This window comes from Gekko japonicus, unplaced genomic scaffold (assembly GCF_001447785.1).
Source record: "Gekko japonicus isolate JY-2015 unplaced genomic scaffold, Gekko_japonicus_V1.1 scaffold1589, whole genome shotgun sequence".
NCBI classification, from domain to species: Eukaryota; Metazoa; Chordata; class Lepidosauria; order Squamata; family Gekkonidae; genus Gekko; species Gekko japonicus.
The window spans coordinates 358,766-377,362 of record NW_015172603.1 but is presented as its reverse complement, the minus strand read 5'-3'; positions in this window follow the sequence as shown (position 1 = coordinate 377,362).

Here is an 18,597-nt window from a genome sequence, read left to right as displayed (position 1 = left end):
GGCCACCCTGCTTCCGGCCCTCATTCAGCCAGGTGGAGGCAGGAGAAGAGGGAGGGTAAGTTGCTTCCTCCTTGCCTCTCCCCACCCCTGCCTGCCTGGGGCCAGGGAGGGCCTTCGCGGGGCTTCCATGCACTCCCGCTGGCCTTGCAGGTCCACCGTCGGGCCCCTCATGGGGCTCGGCAGTGGAGCTGCAAGGCCGCCGGCGGCGGCCGGGACCGTTGGGGGCGGGGTGTGTGGCCTTATGACACACTTCCGGTGATGTCAGCGGGTGTGGCATATGCTAATGAGTTATGCTAATGAGTTCCCCTAGCTCTTTTTCTACGAAATGACCCCTGGGTGGCGGGGATGAGATTGCTGCTCCCACAAGTTTCTTGCAGGTCCCCACTTGTTAGCCTATAATTACCCCACTGGTGGACTTCCTGATGGCACCTGGTATTTTTGGCCACTGTGTGACAGAGTGTTGGACTGGATGGGCCATTGGCCTGATCCAACACTGGCGTCTCTTATGTTCTTATGTACTTGAGTCAGTTCCTCTACATCCTGGTTTGTCTTTTTAAAATGGTTACTAAACCTGTGGTGGACTGGGACAAAAAAAATGGCCTGAGAAAAGGAGCCCACTCCCTCCCTGTCCCCCCAAAGGAGTGAGGGCGAAGTAGCCTGCCTTCCTCACCCCAGCTCCCCCAAAAGGTGGAGGGAGGGAGAAGCAGACCTGCCTACCGAGCTAGCCTCCTCCTTCCAAGCCTCCCCCCATGTGGCCTGGCCTAGGTGGAGAGGGGCCATTACTCACCAGAACGAGTCCCAATGCCCACAATGGCCAGTCTGACCCTGACTAAAACATACTTTTAAGAACAAAGCAAAGTAATCTTATAACGAAAAATGAACTGCTGAACTGACCAAATTATAAGCCTGTTCCAGCACATGGTTTACGGAGAATATCTGGCATTTCCTACATTATCTTATCTAATCATGACTGACAATCTCCTTTGCTTTTATCATCTCAACAAGGAAACCATCAGATAATTTTGCTGTATTATAAAGAACCTTTCAGTTGTGTATCTGACATTGTGCACTGTAGTTTTCCCCTGCTACTAGCCTCTCTCCCTCTCTCTCTCTCTCCCTCTCTCTCTCTCTCTGCTCTTATGATATATATCAATGAGATCTTATCACAGTCACAAAAGAAAAGTGCTCTTAAACACAATAGAAATGGTTGGTTAATTTTCATGACTTTCTGCAACATAATTAAAGCCTCTGTTATACATTCTTGAAAATTTTTGATCTGTAGAATTCATATCGATGCATACTAGAGCTGCCAACCTCCAGGTAAGGGCTGCCAACCTCCAGGTGGGGTCTGGAGTTTTCCTGGAGTTACAGCTGATCTCCAGAGTACAGCAATCAATCCCCCTGGAGAAAATAGCTGTTCCCTCCCCATCCCAAACTCTGCCCTCCCCAGGCCCTGTCCCCATACCTCCAGGCATTCGCAAAGCCAGACCTGGCATCCCTAGTGCAAGCCACTCCGTTTTGTCATGCTTATTGCCATGTCTCGTGCAGATGGACAGTGATCTCAAAACATAAGTCTAAAGCCATCATCGGAAGGGGGAAAGTACCCTGGAGCAAGGAAATAAATCCATCTGGGTTGAATCCCATGGCTTCCTTGTGCTAAGTGAGGAAGCTTGCTCCAGTTAAGGAAAGCTATCTCATTCGGCAGAAGGGAGTTATAGAATCCATGCTAGTGAGAAGAGCAAACCCGTGTAACTATGGACTCCCTTCTGCAGAATTCCTCTCAGGTAGTCCTGCATCCAAGAGGTATATTGCCTTGGCTGGGAATGATTATTTTGTGCAGTGACCAGAATGTAATTTACTTGGGTATGTAGCTTGAGACACTAGACTTCAGTCATCAGATCTTGATTCAAAAAGTTACTAGAAATTAAAGGTTGATGCTTCAGCTGAACATCATATTGATCTACAGGAAGGAAGGATCACTGACTTTCAGAATAGTCTAAGGAGACACACACACACACAATACAAATCCTTGCATGATGGTATTTTGGTTTTGGTTGTATTATTTCAGAATTACATTACTGGATTGTGTCTAAGTGCCTCTCTAGTTCATTTCCACAGGAAACACATGGGAAGTGGATTTTCTGAATAGACATATTCATAAATAAGCAGAAGCATAGCTATAACTTTCTAGATTTTGTTGATGAGATAGATGCAGACTTATTGAAGGGTTCTGACACAATCCTATGGGTGTTACAGCTTCCATAAAGCATTTTTAAGGAAAAGGAGACATAGTTTAAGCAGAGATGTTTGTCTCACTGCCATACAGAGCGGAAGTACACAATCCTTGCATGCAGAAGATCTAGTTTGGGCATCTCCACTTGAAAGATCCTACTCTAACCAGTGCACCAGACAGGTACACTCTACACTAGATTTGTCTGGAGAAAAAAATGTCTTGTCTTTTAACACAGGCCTAATGGAATGTTAAATGTAGAGCTGCGGTGGCTCAAGTGGTTAAGACGCCGAACTGCAGGCTGTGGAAGGTCAGTACAGCAGTTCGAGACCTGAGTGTGCCGCATGACGGAGTGAGCTCCCGTCTCTAGTTCCAGCTCCTGCCAACCTAGCAGTTCGAAAATAAGAAATTGCAAGTAGATAAATAGGTACCAGTTCCGTGGGAAGGTAACAGCGTTCCATGCGCATTGGTGTTTAGTCATGCCGGCCATGTGACCACGGAAATGTCTTCGGTCAGCGCTGGCTCTTTGGTTTTGAAACAGAGATAAGCACCGCAACCCTAGAGTCGGATTCGACTGGCTTTCGAGCAAGGGAACCTTTACCTTTACCTAATGGAATGTTATTTATCAGGTTCTGTGATTTACCTCCATGTCATGCAAAGCTTCAGCTGCCCATTTTGACTCATTACGCATCTATTAAAGGGACAGGATGGCAACCCTGCTGTACACTAGACTGGCCATTTCTGTAACAGGTTAAAATCTTTTCCTTCTGTCCCATTGGGAACCTTTTACTGCAGAAGAATCTCCCTCCCTGATGAGGTGGCAGCAAATTTCCGCAGGTATATGGCCCACAATTCTCCCTCTTTAAACCTCAGGCTAAAATCTTTCCTTTGGCAGCAGCAGACATGAAGTGGAGGGAGTGCTTTTATTGTGACACTCAGGTGCTAATTGTAATATATGTCTGTGTTATATAAGCCTAGCAGCCCCTGACTCATTAAAAAAATGCTGGCAAAAATGTTGCTCCAACAGTGTGACATCACTTCCAGTATGGACCCTGGAAGTGACATCATTACATTGACATGATAATCAAGGTAGCGGAAGTAACATCATGCTGTCAGAAGTGACATGATGCTGTTGGTGCAACAGAAATCTGAACCACCCCCACCCACCCCGTATCCTGCCAATTGCCAGTGCTTGGCTGGAAACTCCAGTTAGTTACCACTTGGTGTCCAAGTTGCAGATAGTAGGCAGGCTGGGCATGCTCCAACCTGGGGGTGGGGTAGATACTTGCAAAGGGAGCTTTTTAAATGGCTGCCAGGCTGAGGCCTTGTGCACGGTGACACTAATAAAACAGTTAAACCTAGCGGTTGCCAGTTCCTGCTTGGGAAACTCCTGGAGATTTGGAGGTAGAGTCTGGAGAAGGTAGCGTTTGGGGAGGTAGCGTTTGGGGAGGGGAGAGACTTCAGCAGGGCACAATGCTGTAGAATCCACCTTCCAAAGTGGCCATTTTCTCCAGGGGAACTGATGTCTGTAGTCTGGAGATCTCCATGCCTTATCTGGAGGCTGGCAAGTCTAGCTGCACCCTTGCTTTGCTGCTGTGGCCTCCAAGGATTACATCATTAAACAGAACCCAGAAAGGCTTTGAGCGGGAGCAGAGGTTTTAATTTGGTCGTGATTTCCTCAGTATTAGTAAACAGCCAAGTCTGTGTATGCTGCTAAATGTTCCAGATAGAAGCTTCATTTGCCTGAAGCTAGATTGATGAGATTTTGAGCTGAAACAGTTTTTAAGTTTTGGGCTTCTTATATACAAATGACGTAATATAGGTGCACTGTAGCATGGTAGCGAAGCAATGAGCTCTCAGTCAGTAAGCCCGTAGTCATAAGAACATAAGAGACGCCAATGTTGGATCAGGCCAAAGGCCCATCCAGTCCAACACTCTCTCATACAGTGGCCAAAAATACCAGGTGCCACCAGGAGGTCCACCAGTGGGGCCAGAACATTAGAAGCCCTCCCACTGTTGCCCCCCCCCAAGCACCAAGAAGACAGAGCATCACTTGCCCCAGAGCCCCTATCTATACCTCGTGGCTAATAGCCACTGATGGACCTCTGCTCCATATGCTTATCTAATTCCCGTTTGAAGCCCTCCATGCTTGTAGCCGCCACCACTTCCTGTGGCAGTGACAGTGTCTGGTCTCAGCCATCAGCTCAGTATTTTGCCTTTAAGCAAGCTACATTATCTCAATGTTAGATGTAAACTAGGGATTATTGTCTACTAACCTCCCTTTTATGGTTGCCAACTCCAGGTTGGGAAATTCCTGGATATTTGGGGGTGGAGCCTGAAGAAGGCAGGGGTTTGGGGAGGAGGGTATTGGGTCCTACCTCCAAATCAGCTATTTTCTCTGGGGGAACTAATCTCTATAGTGGAGATCCAGTAGATCTCCAAGCCCCACCTGGAGGTTGGCAATCCTCCTCCCTTATTTGGCTGTTGTAATGAGTATAACAGGACTGTATGTGTGAAGCTTTTTGAACATTTATATAAGTGCTAAGTATGAAGTTGGATTAATGGCCTTTGATTGCAGTACATTGATTTTCTCCAGTAGTTCTCGCATATTTTCCCATCTACCTAGTATAGATTAAACGCTCCTTTAGCCATAATGATTTTTTTAAAAATCACTGGGGGGTGCCCTTTACAGATTTTGCTTCCTTATGCATCAGTAATGCCTTAATTGTCCTCTCATGTGTGAAATATGTTTTCAAATATTAAATTGGACACTAATGCGGTTAAATTTGATAGTGAGGATAGGCTGACATTGTCCTAGCTAATGATTATATTTCTTATGAAGGCCAAACACATGGAGAAGAGTGAAATTGGTTTCAGGAATTACTTTGAACAACTTGGACGTGATTGAATACATTTTCATACAGTTGCATTGTGGTAATAATTTTGAATTAAGAAGTGTAACAGATGGAAAGTGCATTAAAGTCCAGCAAGCCCTTTAGACTCCCAGGTTGACTTTATACATTTGTTTTCATATGATTCCACCAAAGACTCCTGGTTAGATATTCCCCCTGTGTGTAGGAATAAATGAAATAATATGGTGTTTATTGAGAGGGCAGACTGAACTTTAATATAGCAGAATTACCTTAGTGGCTATTACGAAAGCCAAGGGTATGCCTTTAGACACCATCAGTTGTTTCTTCCAAGCAGGGAGAACTTAAATGTGGTTTTAAAAAATCATATGAGAGACCCATCTCAATCTAATATGGTTGTCCGCTTCAGCTTGCTAAATTTCTGGAGATTTGGGGACGGCGAGGTTCAGGGCAATGAAGGACCTCAGAGGGTTATAAAGCAATAGAGTCCATTTTATCCAAGAGATCTGATTTCTGTAGTCTGGACATCAGTTGCAGTTCTTGGAGACCTTCAGGCACCTTCTGGAGGTTGATAACCCTATAGGTTTGTTACGGGCAAGATTGTTTCATTTTCATATAAATTCTGATTTTCCTTTTAATGCAGTATTTGTTCCTTGAATATATACACTCTGATCGCCATAAAATTTCCAACAGGGCAAACAAAGAGAACATTTGAACCCCAATAAATAAGCATTAAAACACAATAAAACATCTTATATAAAATTAAATAGGTTCACAGAGTTTAAAATTTAAAACTCAAGCAGCAGCAGCGCTAAAGAGCAAAAAGAGCTAAAGCAGCATTTAAATCATAAAATCAAAAGAGAAGATAATAGCACATATGAAAAAGAAACATGAAACATGTTAATAGGACTGGAGATTAATGTTAGGACCCATGTTTAAGAGTCAATAGAGGCCAGACTGGGTACTATTACCTTTCTGATGGAGGGAAGGTCTCTCACATAAGCTTGAGCTACATTTTATACCCTGTTTGAATCCGAACTAATATATGCACAGGACAGTCCTAAACAGAGTACACCCTTCTAAGTCCACTGACGGCTGTGGATTTTAGAATAGTGTAACCCTGTTTAAGACTGTACTTTCGGCTCACAAGAAGCTGACTTGTACCATCCAACCATAGGTTCATCTAGGTAAGTGCTGTCTGCAGTGACTGGTGATGGCTCCCCAGGATTGTGAGTAGAGGAAGTGGGATCGCTGTTCTAGGCGCCTCACTGTGATTAGCTGAAGATGCCACCAACTGAAAATGAGACTTTCTGAATGCAAGCTGTGTGCTCTGCCACTGAACGTATAGCTTTACACAACACCCTGCATTTCCAGGAGTACGCCCTCCCCCACACAATCTTCATCTGTTTTCAGGGAGGCCAGAAAATATGTTACAAAACAATGCGATGTAATAGCAGAATACACATTCAGGACACAATCGTACATTTCAGATATGAACTGGCAACCCCAGTTTATTCAGATTTTAGATTCCTCGGTATTAGAAATACTGCTTACATAAGAAGCTCTGGAAAACCAAGACAGAATAAATTTAACATTTTATAAATGTTCCTTATACAACCTGGTAGGCGATGTTATGTTCTTTCCAATATAGAACAAGAAAATCTCCACGTTTCAAGCCCTCCCTGCTATAATGTATTTGGCTGAAACCTATTTTAGCGCATATTTTTAAAGTGCTATAGAACATGTGTATAACCAATAACAATTATGGAACTCTGAGTAAAATCCCAATGAGTTTACTTAGGAGACTTCAGTAGAAGGACAATATATGTTACACTCAAACGTAACAAAACATGGTTTATAAACCAGGGTTGCATCAAACTTTGTGATGCCTGAATGCAGGTTACCCAGAAAACTGTGGTGTATAGGTGGGTGCTAAACTGGGATTGCAAAATAAGGTTTGCACCTGGTTTGTTAAATGGTTTGTACTAACTGGGTTTGCTGTAACATCTGAATGCAGAAAGCTTGATTTGTTTGAAAAGACTGTTCTTCTTAGTCAACAGAGGGAAGCAAAGACCAACTGAAGACTTTGTTATTCCAGCAGCATTCAGCTCTCAATGCTGCTTTCTCAAGACACAGCCTCCCTCCCAACTTCCTGAATGCCTAAGAGCCACCAGTCTTTCTGATGTAAACAAAAGGTATGGAGATGACCATGGACACACTTTCCCAGAGCTTGGGGTGGACCAACCCAGGCTAAAAGCTGTGGGGTTGGATCTGCAAGCCATGTGCAGAGGGGGCTGATGGCTGCAGATCTTCCCTGCATTCTTCTCCCTCTAGTTGTTCCACGTGACTGTGGAGAGGTTGATGTACAAGGCTGCAGGAATAATCATGTGAATTGGGAAACTGTTGTAGGGAGGGTGAAGGAGTGGAACTCAACCTTCTTGTCTTTTCCGTTAGCGGATGGGAGAAGAGGGTGATGTTACCCCTTTCCTATTGTGGCCTTCCAACTGTATGGTTATTCATCCATGTGGCTCCCAAGACCCCAGGAATCAACTTTCTCAGAGTGAGAAAAGACTTTTGGAAGGAGGCTGCGTTGTGAGAAAGATCGTTGTACTCATACAGGTGCTGTTGGCTCTGTATGGACTTCAGGAATAAAATAAAAGTAAATTAATTTCTGTGCAGAGAAATGTTATAATCTTTGCATATCACTGACTACCAAGACTATTTCTCTGCCAGCATAAGGCAGAGAGAAGAATTCCGTTCATTGGCCTGAGGGTTCTTGGCAGTTTCCATCCAAGTCAGTACGAATTATTCTATAATTGGTTTCAATCAGATCAGGAGCTAACTAATAATCCTCTACTACGTTGTAGACATTGCAAAGGTGATTATAAGGGTCTAACTTGAGGCAGGGAATGAAACTTTAAAGGCTCAGCTATAGAATAACTGGTTTGTGGAATTTCCTTACATATTCTCTAAAACGTGCAATGCATAAAAGATTCAAGGTACTACCTTTCAAGCCTTTGCTACCTTTGCTGTTTTTAGGACCTGAAAACCCCATCGTGCAAGCACCACCTTTCTTAATGCAACATCATTAGCATAAGGCCAATGAGTTTTTCATGTTGCACCTATTTTCCCTTTCTCCAGGGATATCTGAAGCCACACTTAACTAAATAAACTCACCGGCATCAGTCTTCTCTGACTTGTCAAGGCTCTTTTGAGAGAGGTCTTTCCCAGCACTATAAAAGATTCAAGGTACTACCTTTCAAGCTCGGAACCTTTGCTGTTTTTAGGACCCGAAAACTCCATCATGCAAGCACCACCTTTCTTAATGCAACATCATTAGCGTAAGGCCAATGAGTTTTTCATGTTGCACCTATTTTCCCTTTCTCCAGGGATATCTGAAGCCACACTTAACTAAATAAACTCACCGGCATCAGTCTTCTCTGACTTGTCAAGGCTCTTTCAGAGACATTTTAAACCTAGGTAGGGGCATAGTGCAAGGGGGGGGGGGGGAGTGAAATGCCTACCAGGCACCCAAGCAGCGGAGTTCTTCTTTCTTTTTTTCTTTCTTTTTTGTGTTGTTCTTTCGGCTCTTTGCCTGCTTTGCACATCTGGCTTCCACCAAGGAAGACTCTGCAAAGAAAGGCACTCGCAGTCACAAACAACCTCTGCTTCTCACTTGCCTTGACAGTTCCTTGCTGGGGTTGCCATAAGTCAGTTGCAACTTGAGTGTCCTTATGTAATAGCCCCCCTACTTAGATTCTTCTTTGACTCAGCTGAGTGACCCTTCTGTGCCCAGAGGGCTAAGTTCTTTGGTGTTATTGGTGTTTGTATCATCAGAAAGATCATAACATTTTTAAAACTCAGTAGTGTTTGCAGCTAAACCAGGACAGTGCGGGGGCCAGTTTGGTGCCCCTAAGGGCCGGCAGGCTCTAGGCGAGCGCCTAGTTCACCTAGTGAGTGAGCTGGCCCTGCGTCTGGAGGGTGGATGCCCCCCGCTCTCTAAGAGCAGGTACCCATTTATCTATTCGCCTAAGCCTTTTGAACCGCTGGGTGGGCAAAAAGTGGGCACATCAAAAGTGCACAGAAGTGCTGCTAATTCAGAGACATTCTTTATGAGAACTGGTATGCCCACATTGAGGCTGTATAATTGGCTGCCAAGATCTGCACAATTGTTGCAGCCCTTTTCAGGTTGCTGTGATCATGCAAATTGCAGTGGCTGTATCAACAACCCCCACAGACAGCACTCCTATGCTGCTGGCCCTGAGCTTGAGTAGTGCCCCTTTCCATTTCTGAGGTACTCACATGGGAACTGCTAGATATGTGAAATGGCTCATGGAATAGAGCAAATTTGCTGTTCTCAAAGACACACAAATAAATCAATGAGGGCAGGTGGAATGTATAAGTCTCATTTCCAAAGAAGGTGGCCTTTCAAGGTATCATGCTGTCTTCTGGCTAAGATCGTTTAGCTGGACAGACTGAAATGGAGATGCAGTTTTGGATTCTGCATGACTAATTCTTTATGACACTGGAAAGTGTTTACTTTGGATGTGGTTCTTCGGAAGGCTTTTTTGCCAGCATTACCTGTGACTTTATTAGTGAAGATTAGTGCTTTGCTTAATTAGGTGATGCTCTGCACTTGGGAATCTGCATTCAATTCCTTTTCAGTTGGCTGAGAGTAATGGATGCAGTGGAGGATGGCAGCTATTTTTACATGTTTCCTTATAGTAATGTACTCATTTGGAATAGCATAGTTATGTTTCCTTCTAAAGTAAAATAATGCATGGTTTTAAGTTTATTGATATCTTAAAATTTTTCTGAAGTGCAGGGTCCATGTAATGGATAAGTTTTGGCACTTGTGCCTTTTCAAAATCATGTACAAGATTTGGTACTCCTTTTAACCACTCTTGGAGGGGGGCATCTCTAGCAACTGTTGGACTTGGAATTCAGAAGTCCATTTTGGCTCTATTAACCAGAACATTTTTTTCATGAGGCATCAACTGTCTAATTAATAGAGGTTTGTTGGCTTTATATAGATTTGCTTTCCTTTCTCAGTTCATGTGCCAAAGAGTCTGACCTTATTATTTTTTAATGAAGAGCTCCTTTATGAACTGCGAATTAAATTAGAAGGTTCTTTGTACTGAGCTTGTTTACACAACTCATTCAGGAAAAGAATAACTTCCTGGTGAGTTTTGTTCTTTTTTCCCCCGCCAGGTTCCACTCTTGAAAGCACTTAAGCCTTTGAATCACAACATTGAACATTTCTCCTTTTCATTTTTAGTTTTGCCTCAACCCCTTAGGCTGCTGAAATCCTGTAGAAGTTCGTCAGCTGTGTGCAGGACAGCAGCACCTGTGATTTGCTTTTAAACCTTTGCAACCCAGCCAATGCCTCTGGAACAGGACAGAATGGTAAATGAAAAGGAACTGACATCTTACTTGCTTTAACTTACATAAACACACTCATCAAGCTGCTGGTTTTATCAGAATTTCATCCCTGGTTTTATCAGAGTTCAGCTCACGACACAATACCTTGCATTTATCCCTGGTTATAACAGCATCCGTTTATCCCGGGACAAGTGTGGAGCGAAACCAGATTGACCTCAATGTAATGTGGAAGCAAAAAAATACCCTGAGATAATATCAGGGGTGAACTTGAGTGTAGTGTAGAATGTAAGTTCGGGGACAGGGTTGAACCAAGATTTAAGATCTAGTGCGAAAAGGACCATTGATGTCTTAGGAAGCAGTTCTGTGACAGAGAGCGCATCGAAGCCAGGTGCAAGAAGTGACATTTTGGGCAGCCATAAAGCTGAACTTGGCTTCAGTTTCTTATTTGCAGTTGGGAAAAGTCTCCAAGGGCCTGCAGACAGACAAGTTGGTGTACTCAACAGCTTAGTTCAGTCTACTCATATATTAAAAAACTTACAATGGGATCATGGTGTCTCCCTTGCCAGGTAAATATGTTAGATCTGCCACCATGCAGGAGAAGACAGATTTGACTTTTAAAAGATGCTCAGAGTACTGTAAAGAAACATTGAAGTCTTTTTTAAAAAAAATGTGCATGTAGCTGTGGCACATCAGCCTCCAGATTGCTGGTATGCATTACAGCCCCTGGCTGGCTTCTCTGTTGCTCTCATCTCTTCCTTTCCTATTCTCCTCGTGCATATTGGTGGGATTGAGCAAGTACTTGAGCTCAACTTTCCCTTGTAAATCCTGAATTCCCTCTTGCAGTTTCCAGGATCACAGGCTGCATCAGAAGCATGTTCAGATGCAGATCCTACCACTTCGGTGGGAAGGTAACAGCGTTCCGTGCGCCTTGGTGTTTAGTCATGCTGGCCACATGACCATGGAAATGTCTTTGGACAGCGCTGGCTCTTCGGCTTTGAAACAGAGATGACCACCACAACCCTAGAGTCGGATTTGACTGGCTTTCGAGCAAGGGAACCTTTACCTTTACTTTTTAAAAGAAATCAACCCTGACTGTTCCCTGGAAGGCTAGATACTGAAGCTGAAACTCAAATACTTTGGCCACCAAATGGGAAGGGAGCATTCACTGGAGAAGACCCTGATGCTGGGAAAGATTGAAGGTAAAAGGGGACGACAAAGGATGAGATGGTTAGACAGTGTTATCGATGCAATGAACATGAAGTTGAGCAAACTCCGGAGGATGATAGAGGACAGGAGGGCCTGGCATGATGTGGACCATGGGGTCGCAAAGAGTCGAATTCGACTGTGGGACTGAATAACAAATGACTACCAACTGATTTCTATGTTGTCTTCCAAAAAGGGACTGTGAGTCTCTGCTTTAGTGATATATTAATTGTCAAATCTAATGTAGATTAGATTACTGCAATGGGTTCTACCTGGGGCTGCCTTTGAGGAGTGTTCCGACACTACAGTTGGTACAGAATGCTGCAATAAGCTTCCTGGCTAGACTGGGTCCTTGGGACCGTATTACTGCAATCTTGTTTAATCTATATTGGCTTCCGATTTGTGTCAAGACCCAACTCATGGTGCCGGTATTGACCTTTAAAGCCCTATACAGCTTGGGACCAGTATTCCTTAAGAACCTCCTACTCCCATATGAACCTGCCTGACCATTACAGTCATCTTCAATGGCCTTTTGGGTGCCCCTGTCACCTGAGGTGAGACAAATGGTAACCCAAGAAATGGTCGTTGTACCAAAATAGCGAATTCCCTTCCTGGGGAGATTTGTCTGTCCCTCTCTATCATTAGGGCTGCGGTGGCTCAGTGAATAAGACGCTAAAATGCAAACTGGAAGGTCTGTAGCTTGGCAGTTCGAGACCCTAGCACCACGTGATGGAGTGAGCTCCCGTCCCTGGTCCCAGCTCCTGCCAACCCAGCAGTTTGAAAGCAAGAAATTGCAAATAGATAAATAGGTACCGCTTCGGTGGGAAGGTAACAGCATTCCGTGTGCCTTGGTGTTTAGTCATGCCGGCCACATGACCATGGAAACGTCTTCGGACAGCGCTGGCTCTTCGGCTTGGAAACGGAGATGAGCACCGCACCCCTAGAGTCAGATCCGACTGGCTTTCGAGCAAGGGAAACCTTTACCTTACCTTTACTCTATCAGTATCTTCAGCCAATGGGTGACTTGTTTTTCCCCGCTTCATCTGGCATTCCCTATTTAACCCTCATTCTTGTTTGTTTTAATTGCTGTTTATATGTGTGTGCATGTGTATTTTAATTTTAATTGTTCACTGCTTTGAGGGCCCTAATTGTGCAGAAATGCGGAACAGAAATACTTTAAATAAATTTTTAAAAGTAGTTGTTCCTCTGCTCTCTGGTTGTTTTTCCTATGGTGAGTATATTTTATTAGTGATGTTTGTAGGACATGTGCGTTTCTTATGGCGTGTAACCAATTTATTGCCTCTTTCTTGTAAAAAGGCTAGTTGTAGCTTGAAATCAGTGCCATTGGTATCTGATTTGCATCCGCCCCACCAAGTCCTTTCTATAATAGTGATTTTTTAAAAAAATTCAGGGGATAATATCTAGCCTGGTGAAGAGTTCTGAGAATTCAAAAGCTTGCACTCTGGTTGGTCCTAATAAAAGGTATCATGTAGACTGTAAGATTATCTATTATGTAGATTAGTTTCTTATGAACCTCTTTCCTAATTAACTTGAGAGATGACTCTGTAAGATGACCCCCCAATGTTATGCCCCCCCAAAAGAATTGTAATATTTTATTATTGTTCATAATGTGAATTTAAGGCACTCCCATCCTTTTTTTGATGGCCTATCTGGGGGGAAAGTTGTCTTGCATTTGAGTGAATACAGTAATATGATGCTGCCCTCTGCTGCCTCCTTGTATTACTATAATTTTATTCATTGCTTTGCAAAATGCATGAGTATTCCTTAATGTACTCTGCTTTCATAGAATCCTAGAATCACAGAGTTGGGAAGGGGCCCTACAGGCCATCTAGTCCAACCTCCTGCTCCATGAAGGATCAGCCCTGGAGAGCATCCCTGACAAGGGCTTGTCCAGCCGCTGCTTTTCTAAGCTTTTAAAACAACGGAGCAGAATCACGCATCCTGACTGACTCTGCAGATGAAAAGGCCTACTTCCAGGGGCCAGTGGTAATAGATTAAGCCACCTTAATTGTTTTGGATCACAGCCAGAGTCAGATACAGCCACCAGTTTCAGTTTTTCCAGTGGCTGACGTGTCAGCAGCACTAGAGAGAGCAACAAACTGAAGCAGCTAAGTCACGCCCGGTGAAACGTTTGTTTTAAGAATGTACTTATGGTTAAAAAAACCAGGAAAAGATTTGTATATGATATGTCGAACTGTGGTATGAATGAAACTAGGCAAGCATAGGAATTTTTCTGATGAAGAGGCGAAACGAAGAGTCATTCCGGAGGTTTTCGTCGGATTCACTTGCAATTTGATAGAAGTTCACCTTCACCTGAAACGTACCATTCTTTGTGTATTAGTATCTGCTTTATTATTGTTGTAGGCTGTGGAAGGTCAGTAGTTCAGAAGTTCGAGACCTGAGTTGCCGCATGACGGAGTGAGCTCCCGTCTCTAGTTCCAGCTCCTGCCAACCTAGCAGTTCGAAAGCAAGAAATTGCAAGGAGATAAATAGGGACCACTTCGGTGGGAAGGTAACAGCGTTTCGTGCACCTTGGTGTTTAGTCATGCCGGCCACATGACCACGGAAACGTCTTCAGACAGCGCTGGCTCTTCGGCTTTGAAACGGAGATGAGCACCGCAACCGTAGAGTCGGACTTGACTGGCTTTCGAGCAAGGGAATCTTTACCTTTACCTTACGTTATAATATACTTTGATACGCTCAAGCGCTTTGTTCTATCAGTCTGTGCTTCGTTTATTTGATCATCTCAGGACTGTGTTCTCCATCGCAGCTAGGAGAAGAGCAGAACTGAAGAGTTTCTTCAGCCATCCAGCATTAACAGAAAGCCATTCAGAATGGTTTCTTCTTGTTAATCAAAAGTGCGGCTAATTAGAGCCGCACCAAAATAGAGACGCTGCGGCGGGATCCCACGGATCCCCTGAGCTGCGGCACCGTTGCTCCCTGGCACGATCAGATGCCGGGGAGGAAGATGGTCGGGAGGGGGAGGCTGCCGAACTGCGCATGTCTGAGCATGCGCAGTTTGGCCAGGAGCCGGGGATGCGCCGGCGAAAGGACGCGCAGGCGATCCTACGGCCGGCCTTGATGCGACCTTGCCAGAAGAACCACCTCGGTAGGTGGTTTATTTTTGCTACATGTTTTGGGCGGAAGGGCCGGATTGGGGACAGGTGTGCAACGCTTACCAGATGTTGCGGTGGGATCGCGCCCGTTTGCTGCGCCCCCGATCCATCCCTCTCCCGGCCCAAAACCTCTCGTGTGACCGGGGCCTCTGGCTAGCAAAAATGGCATTCTACTAGGATGCCAGGTCCTGTGTAAGCCAAGATGATGGATCTTCAAACACATGTAAGGAAGAGAGCCCCATTTGAACACAAGGAACCCTTACTTGTTTTTGATAACTTTGGAGCCCCCCCCCCCCGCGCAATTTTGCACGCTAGATAGGCAGCAGCTGCTTTACTATGGAAAGCAACTAACATATCTCCACAGTTACATACCTCTATGCTTCGCTTCTTTCCCCAGGTCCGTTTGTTTATTGATGAGTGATTACAGCAGGTTTTCTTCCATAGCCTGACAAGTGTTTTATATTTATACTTGCATCTGTATCTACATACATGCAGGGAATCCCAGTGTGGTGTACTGAGAAGGGTGCCACACTAAGATTCATTTCTTTATTTTATTTAAAACATTTCTAAAGATGCTTTTTCACCCAGCTTAGGGTCCCCAAGGTGGCAAACAATAACAACATTAAGACAAGATTAAACACAAATATACATATATTTAAAAATTTAAAAACAATGGAAACAGAACACATAAGCAAAGATATGTATGGGTGGACAGGTCTCTGATAGATGAGGGCAGATGGGGCAGGACATACATGAAGATTTACCAGCTTTGAGGCAACCCCAAGCCTGGGGTCAACCTTATCTGGCCAGATAGGCTTGGTTTCACAGCCAGGAATGAAAACATGGCATTTCCTTGATATGTTAACGTCTCTCTGTTGACTGAGCTGGTTTCAGCAGGCTTTGCATTTCAGAACCTGAGGCCTGGATTTGTTAAGGACTTTTTACATATGTGGGAAGGAAGCCTGAAAGGGAGCCGTCCCCTCTGTGTGTGTGTGTGTGAGAGAGAGAGAGAGAGAGAGAGAGAGAGACCATGGGGGGGAAAGTGTGACCATGCCAAAGACAGCATCCTTTTTAGGCATAGGCCCATTTGACTCTCCTGGCAGGGAGGGGAGATCAGATGCTCCAGATCTATAAGTCTCAAGGAGGTTAGCAACCTTTCCATGTTTGGTGTAGTGGTTAAGAGCGGCAGACTCTAATCTGGAGAACCGGGCTTGATTCCCCACTCCTCCACATGCAGCCAGCTGGGTGACCTTGGGTCAGTCACAGTTCTCTCAGAGCTGTTTTCTCAAGAGCAGTTCTCTCAGAGTTCTCTCAGCCCCACCTACCTCACAGGGTGTCTGTTGTGGGGAGAGGAAGGGGATTGTAAACCACTGAGTGAAGGGTGGGGCATAAATCCAACTCATCCTCCTCCTCCTCCTTAATCCTGTAAACTGTATTTACATGACTGTAGAAATAAAATGTTATAGGTTAAGAGATGTGGTTCCAAGATTCCTAACCTCATGCCTTGTTTCTGGCATACGCTAGGAACGCAGCCTCATTTTGGCAGCTCCTCCTGGCTGCCAAAATAGGGAGGGGGCAGAGAACAGGAGGTGGTGGCAACTACTGAAAGAAAAGGCTCTGAACCCACTTTAAGAGAGAGTTGAGGGGTTGTTGAGGGATTTCAGCTGGGACAAGCAGATTTCCCTCACCAAAAAGACAACTTCTGTCCTAGCTTCTGAGGAGAGCTGCATCTTTCTCACTTGCTCTAGAGCTGTTCACCTGAGCCAACTTCATTGCCAAGATATGTTCAGTTTTACTCCTCTGTTTTCCCCACATGCATGCTTTAGTAATGAAGTAGGTGCATACTGAAGCACTCTCAAGTGCCAACAGCTGGCATCCTTAGATGTCACTTAAAAACCACAGGGGTGTGGGGGGGGGGAGGGAGAGAGAGCGCATCCGTCCTCTCTGCTCCTCTTCTTTCTCAGAACCTGCATGGTACTTCCCTCCCCTACTAAAGACCCAGCTATCCTGACCCTGCCTTCCTGCCAGTGATGCCTGTAAAAATGGCTTTCTCCCTGTGAGTTTTGGCAGTCCCTTTTCCTGCTGCATAGCTTGCCGCTCAGTCAGCAGAAGAGGGTCCCCGCCTTCCTGCTTGATTACTACCTTGCAGAGTTCCTAGCAGCTGGGTTTTGCAGTTAGCATTTTCCTAGTCAGGAATGAATACGAATTCTGAACAGCTTCGATTTCTGTGGTTATTATCCAATAACTGTAACCTGAAGGGTTCCATGCAGGAGCCCAGCCAAGTACTACATGTGGCAAGCACCGATCTGTCCTTTCTCAGTTTAATTCACGGCACAGTGAACTGACTTCTCAGGCGAGGTGGTTGAGTGGGTTGTGGCAGAGTAACTACAGGCATTTCTGGATGTGTCATCTGCCCTTGACCAACTTCAGTCCGGCTTCAGACTCAGATTCTCGACTGAAATGTTGTCCAGCTATATTGGAGAAGGGCAATCCATGGCTGCTGATACCATTAGATCTATCAGCACCATTTGCTATTGTAGGCCATGATATGTTAATAAATCAGCTACAATCAGTATTTGGAGTTAAAGGGACAGCTTTCCATTACTTTTATAATTTTTGTTGCTGGCAAGAAACAAGCATAAGAGCCCGGCTGGATCAGACTAATAGTCTGTCTAGTCCAGCATCCTGCCTCACACATTGGCCAACCAGTTCCTCTGGAGGGCCAGCAACAGGGTATAGAGACTGAGACCTTCCCCTGATGTTGCCTCCTGGCTTCATAGGTTTAGTGTCTTTGATTATGGAGGTTCCCCTCAGTCACCGTGGCTAGTAGCCACTAATAGACCTATCCTCCATGAATCCATCTAATCCCATTTTAAAGTTGTTTATTCCTTTGGCCATCACTACATCCTCTGGCAGCGAATTCCACATTTTAATCAATCTCTGTGTAAAGAAGTATTTCCTTTTGTCTGTCCTGAACCTACTGCCTATCAGCTTCATGAAACAAAGAGTTTTCATAGGAAAAGGTAGTATCAGCTAGTTGGGACCTGATATGCGGGGTGCCCCAAGTTTTCATTTTATCCCCAGTGCTGTTTAACCCTCACGTTAAACCTTTGGCTGAGTGTCAGGTGATTCAGAGTGGATTGTTACCAATATGTGAATGAAAACCAGCTTTACATCTCATTCTCTAAGACCGATTTCACACAAGAGCTGCATCACAGTCGTGCCTCCCTTTGCCCCACTTCTATTGGTCGATTTCCCACTCGAAGCCATGTGGCCGCGTTTTGACCCGCGGCTTCACCCGATTTCCCCTGCGGTTTCATGATCCTGTTTTTTGAGGATCATGAAAACGCGGTGAAAATCAGGCGACGCCGCGGGTCAAAACGCGGCCGTGCAGCTTCGAGTGGGAAATAGACCGATAGAAGTGGGGCAAAGGGAGGCGCAACCGCGGCGCAGCTCTTGTGTGAAATTGGTCCAAGCCTCCAAAGCTAGCTGTGAAGGCCTTGTGGCTCTGGTCAAATGGCTGAGGGTAAAAAAAAAATTGAACCAATCTAGAGTGTTTGGCTAGTGCTGATCTACCAGACCTATATGGGGTTAAGCCTCATCAAGTGAAGAGCTGGTGGGTGCTCTTGGACCTGGTCTTGTTGATAGACAAACAGGTCAGTGCTCTTGCTAGGAACACCTTCTCAGCTCCGTAGCCAGGGATTTTGGGGGGAGGGGGCGCCAGGGCACTAATTAAATTAAAATTAAGTGGAGCAGCTTGGTCTGAGCAGGGGAG